The following is a 5,640-nucleotide window of genomic DNA, read 5'->3' on the forward strand; positions in this document are numbered from 1 at the left end:
GAAAGTTGGATGGAAAAAAATTGACAAATTGTAAGGTATTTTTTAAGCCAAACTAATAATGGTTTATTTTTAATAAACTTATAATCACTGATTTTGGAGAAAAGTGGAGAATCATAAGTTTTGAGCAAAGTAGCTACTTATAGAAATTTGTATTTTAAGGTTTTAAAATGATGAATCTAATGAGCCTGTTCTGGATGAATCTTAAAGGCAAAAACTCAGGTTGATGAGACCAGTTATTATGGCAATATTTTAGGAAAGGAAAATGAGAACCTGATGTGGGAAAGGGAACAAAAAATAAGATTTTTTCTTACTGTTAATTATGAAAAAAATACAAAATAAAAAAGAGGACAGAATAGCATAATGAAGCCCCAACATTTCACCACTCAGCTTCAAATTATTAATTTATGACCAATCTTATTTTATCTCCATTAGTACCTACCTACTTTAGCTCCAGGTTTTTTAAAGCCATTCGTCAACACATTTAACTTAGTATTTGAGTATGAATTTCTAACAGATATGGATTCATTTCAAAAAACATAACCACAATACCATTAACATATCTAAAAAATAATTTCTTATCAATCGTAAGTATACAATCAGTGGTCAAGGTTCTCTATTTTTTTTCTTTTTTAAACTTCATTGTTGAAAGTATTACAAACGTTCCCTTTATTCCTCCTCCCCCTTTCTCCACTGGCTCTCTCTACGCTGCTCCTGACCCACCCCAGGCCTTCCCCACCCTATTGTTTGTCCATGGGCTATGCATATATGCATATTAGTTCTTTGTTTAATCTCTTCCTGTACACTTCTCTCCCTTGATATATGTCAGTCTGTTGTATGTTTCAATGTCTCTGGATCTGGTGTGATGAACAAAACAGATCCTGGTTCTCTAATTTTTATATGAATTTAAAAAAAATTAATTTCTGTAAATCAGTATCCAGATAATTTCTATTCATTGCAATCCTATATAATAAAAGGCTAATATGCAAATTGTCCCCTTGGGAGTTTGACTGACTGGGAGTTCGACCACTCGCTATGATGTGTGCTGACCACCAGGGGACAGTGCGGAATGAAGGAAGGCCCTGGCCTACAGCTGGAAGGCCCCGATCGGCCCTGATTGCTGGCCAGGCCCAGGGACCCTACCCATGCACGCATTTTGTGCATTGGGCCTTTAGTTGGTTGATAATGTTTCTTGAATATATTCTTTTTAAAAGAGCTTTATTGAGGTATAATTTACATATCATAAAATTCAGCCATTTTAAGTGCGCAATTCAATGAGTGATAGTAAGTTTACAGAGTTGTGCAACCATCACCATAGTGCAATTTAAATGTAAAACATATCCATTACCTCAGAAAGAAACCTCATATCCTTTTGGAATCAATCTCTGTTCCCAGCCCCAGCCCCAACCCCAAGCAACCTCTGATTTGCTTTCTGCCACTCATATTCTTATTTCCTGGACTCCTGAATATTTTTAATCTTTAACTTCCATCTCTTTTTAAAATATTGACATTTATTTTTTAAAGAGTGACAATATTTGCTGATTGCACAATTATGGTAATATTTATAATGTTCTTCTATCTCCTATATTTCCCAGAAAATGGTACTTAAATTTAAAAGCTTAATTATATTTAGTTATATTCTTTTTTGCAAAAGTTGTTTATTGGTTTTGTGAATATGTCAGGAGGTAAATATATTTACTTAACACTGTTTTATTATAACAACTACAAAATGATGATATTCTAATTCAGTCATTTATTTACATTTATTATTTGAAATACTATTATAAATAGAAAAGTTCCATCAATAATTTGATTATCTTGACTTATAGTTCATATAGGAAATACAGGGTAAATGTCAATTGCCATTTATGTTGGTTTCTTACCCTTTTTCAAAGTTACCAATGAGTTTCTTTCTCTATTTTAAAAGAATTATTATGGACTGGCTGGTATGATTCAGTGGTTGCACATTGACCTATGAACCAGGAGATCTGGGTTCAATTTCCAGTCAGGGCACATGCCCAGGTCATGGGCTGGATCACCAAAGAGGGTGTGCAGGAGGCAGCCAATCAATGAATCTGTCTCATCATTGATGTTTCTAGCTCTCCCTTTTCTTTCCTCCCTAAAATCAATAAAAATATGAGAAAGAAAAGAATTATTATGAACTAATATATTAAAATATATCTAATGTATGTCAATCCATAGTAATTCTATTGATGCTCAAATTATCCTATCTTTGCTCAGGTGGAAGTTTCTTTGCGTTGACTTCTGTATCTTTGAGTGCTTTCTAACTTTTTTATGTGTCAAGATGTCCTAGGATATTTTAAGTTTTCCACTCAGTACTCAGAATCACCCATTCTCTGAGAAGGATTTATTGCCATAGTGTGAAATGGTATTTAGAGACCACACATGGTTACTAGGGGTGCTCATTACTGTTCAGTCAGTCATCAATTTTACATAGTTTCAGAGAACAAGGCTATGAAATGTGTATATTTTAAAATAAAATTATTGTAAGTTTCAATTTAAATCAGGAGTATATGGTTTTTACCTAACCTTATTGATCTTACACTTGTTTCCTGTTTTTCTCATGCCAAGGCTCCTGGTTTTCAATGGTAATTATGTAAATCCTCAATTGCCTCTTCTCTCACTACAAAGATAACAGTAAAATAGTAGCAGTATAACAATGTGAAGTACAATATCAAATTTTATAGCTAGTTAGTTTTTCAATATTCTTTTTTTTTTAAACCTTGGAATATATCCAACTAAGGACACACAGTCACAATCTTGGGTTTCAAAGTTACTGTAAATAGCTCCTCTTTTTGTGTTATGTCACTGTCTCTTCATGCATGGATTTCATACCATTTTAATGACAGAAGCTTTATAATATCTCCGTTTATCCCCATATGCCCTTCTCCACCTCCCATTCCTCAGCAATCACCACACTTGTGTTCATATCCATGAGTTATTTTTCTTTCTTTCCTTTTTTTTTTGCTCAATCCCTCCTCTCTCCCACCCTCCCCAACCTGACAGCTGTCAGCCTGCTTTCTATGAGTCTGTCAATATTTTGATTGTTAATTCATTTTGTTCATAAGATTCCACATATGAGTGAAATCATAAGGTAGTTGTCTTTCTCTGCTGGCTAATTTCATTTAGCATAATGTTCTCCAGGCCTACCCATGTTGTTCCAAAGGATAAAATTCTCTTCTTTTTTATAACTGAGTAGTATTCCATTGTGTAAATGTAACATGGCTGTTATATCCATTCACCTACTGATGGATACCTGGGCAGCTTCCAAACCTTGGCTATTATAAATAACTAGAGGCCTGGTGCACAAATTCGTGCACGGGTGGGGTCCCTCAGCCTGGCAGGTGATGAGGGCCAATCGGGGCTGTCTCGCCCAGTCCCGATAGGGGGTGATCAGGGTGGCCATCTGGGGGGAGGGGCTGCTGGAGGTTGGCTGGCCAGAGTAGGTTGGCTGTGGGAGTGCACTCACCACCAAGAGTCAGCTCCTGCATTAAGCATCTGCCCCCTGGTGGTCAGTGCACATCATAGTGACCAGTCAACCGGTCATTCGGTCAACTGGTCATAACAGCCGCTTAGGCTTTTATATATATATAGATGCTGCAATGAACACAGGGGTGCATATATTCTTTCAAATCAGTGTTTTGGGATTCTTCAGATAAATTCCCAGAAGTCGAATCACTGTGTCACAAGATAGTTCCATGTTTAATTTATTGAGGTAACTCTGTACTGCTTTCCACAGTGGCTGCACAAGTCTGCATTCCCTCCAACAGTGCATGAGGGTTCCCTTATCTCCACATGCTCTCCAACACTTGTTTGTTGATTTATTGATGCTAGCCATTCTGATAGGTGTGAGGTGATATCGCACTGTGACATTCTCTGATGATTAATGCTGTTGAGCATATTTTCTTATGTCTATTAGCCATCTGTATGTCCTCTTTGGAGAAGTGTCTATTCAGTTCCTTGACCCATTTTTTAATTGGATTGGTGTGTTTTTTTATGTGGAAGTTTATAAGTTCTTTATAAATTTTGGATATTAGCTCCTTATCAGATGTATCACTGGTGAATGTGTTCTCCCATTCAGTGAGTTGTCTTCATTTTTGTTGATGGTATCCTTTGTTCTACAAAACATTTTTAGTTTGATTTAGTTCCATTTGTTTATTTTTTCTTTTGTTTTCCTTGCCTGAGGCAGTATCAGAAAAATATTTGCTATGTGAAATGCCTGAGATTTTACTTCCTATGTTTTCTTCTAGGATTTTTATGGTTTTGAGTCTATCCTTTAAATACTTTTTATTTTAACTTTAATTTTTTTAAATTCTTTATTGTTGAAATTATTACATATGTCCCCTCTTCCCCCCATTGACCTCTCCCAGCCCGCCCCTGCCCCCACACCCCAGCCCAGGCCTTCAATACCTATTGTCTATGTCCATTAATTATGCTTCTATACATACAAGTTTTTCGGTTGAACTCTTACCCCTTCCCCTATGCCCACCCTTCCCTGCTTTCCCTCTGAGGTTTGATGGTCTGTTTGATGCTTCTTTAGTCCTTTTTAATTTTTGTGTATGGTATAAGAAGGTGGTCTAATTTCACTTTTTTACATTTATCTGTTCAACTTTGCAAGCACTGTTCAGTGAATAGACTATTAAAAAACCATTGTTGGTTTTTTGCCTCCTTTGTTGAATATTAATTGACTATAAATGTGTGGGTTTATTCTGGACTCTCTATTCTGTTCCATACGTCTGTTTTTATACCAGTACAATTGCTTCAAAAAGAATAAAATACCTATAAATAAATTTAACCAGTGATGCAAAAGACCTGTATTTAGAAAATTATAAGACATTGAAGAAAGACATCAAGGAAGATACAAATAAGTGGAAGTATATATCGTGTTCATGAATTGGAAAAATTAATATTATTAAAATGTCCATTTACTCAAAGCAATCTATAGATTCAACACAATTCCTTTCAAGATACCAGTGGTATATTTCACAAAATGAGAACAAATATTTCAAAAATGTATATGAAACCACAAAAGATCCCAAATAGCAAGAGCAAAATTGAGAAAGAAGAACAAAGTAGAAGAAATCACTATCCCTGATATCAAACTATAGTAGAAGGCCATAGTAATTTCTTCACTTGTAATTTCTGGGAATAGGTTACCTTCAGGATTGTTTATCTCTAGATATGAGAGATATTAAAAAGGAGAAACAGTAGGACTGGAATACGAAGTGAGAAATTAAAAAAACAAAAACAAACATAATTTCCAGCCCTTCTTAAGAGAGAATATTTTTGTCTGCTTGTTTGACAGAAATTGAATCATTTGAAGAGATTAACACAGAGAACAATGGTGAGTTCTGACTAAGTTTTTTTTTTTTAATATGTTTTTATTGTCCTAGCTGGTTTGGCTCAGTGGGATAGCACATCAGCCTGCAGACCAAAGGGTCCCAAGTTTCATTCAGGTCAAGGGCACATACCTTTGTTGCAGTCTTCTCCCTGGGTTAGGCCCTGGTCAGGCTCATGCAGGAGGCAACCAATCAATGTGTTTCTCTCACATCAATGATTCTCTCTGTCTTTCCCTCTCTCTAAAAATCAATGGAAAAATATCCTCGGGTGAGGATTAAAAAT

The 5,640-nt window shown here is 35.7% G+C and overlaps 1 long non-coding RNA gene across 1 annotated transcript in view; it reads left to right on the top strand.

The window, feature by feature from the left end:
* Positions 1 to 5,640, top strand: part of LOC102760552 — a 28,622-nt gene that overhangs the window by 5,391 nt on the left and 17,591 nt on the right. The window contains exon 3 of the long non-coding RNA XR_001514239.1: positions 5,324 to 5,362. This is a non-coding gene — a long non-coding RNA (uncharacterized LOC102760552). The remainder of the gene's footprint in view (positions 1 to 5,323; positions 5,363 to 5,640) is intronic.

This window comes from Myotis davidii, unplaced genomic scaffold (genome assembly GCF_000327345.1).
Source record: "Myotis davidii unplaced genomic scaffold, ASM32734v1 scaffold21, whole genome shotgun sequence".
In the NCBI taxonomy this organism is placed as follows: Eukaryota; Metazoa; Chordata; class Mammalia; order Chiroptera; family Vespertilionidae; genus Myotis; species Myotis davidii.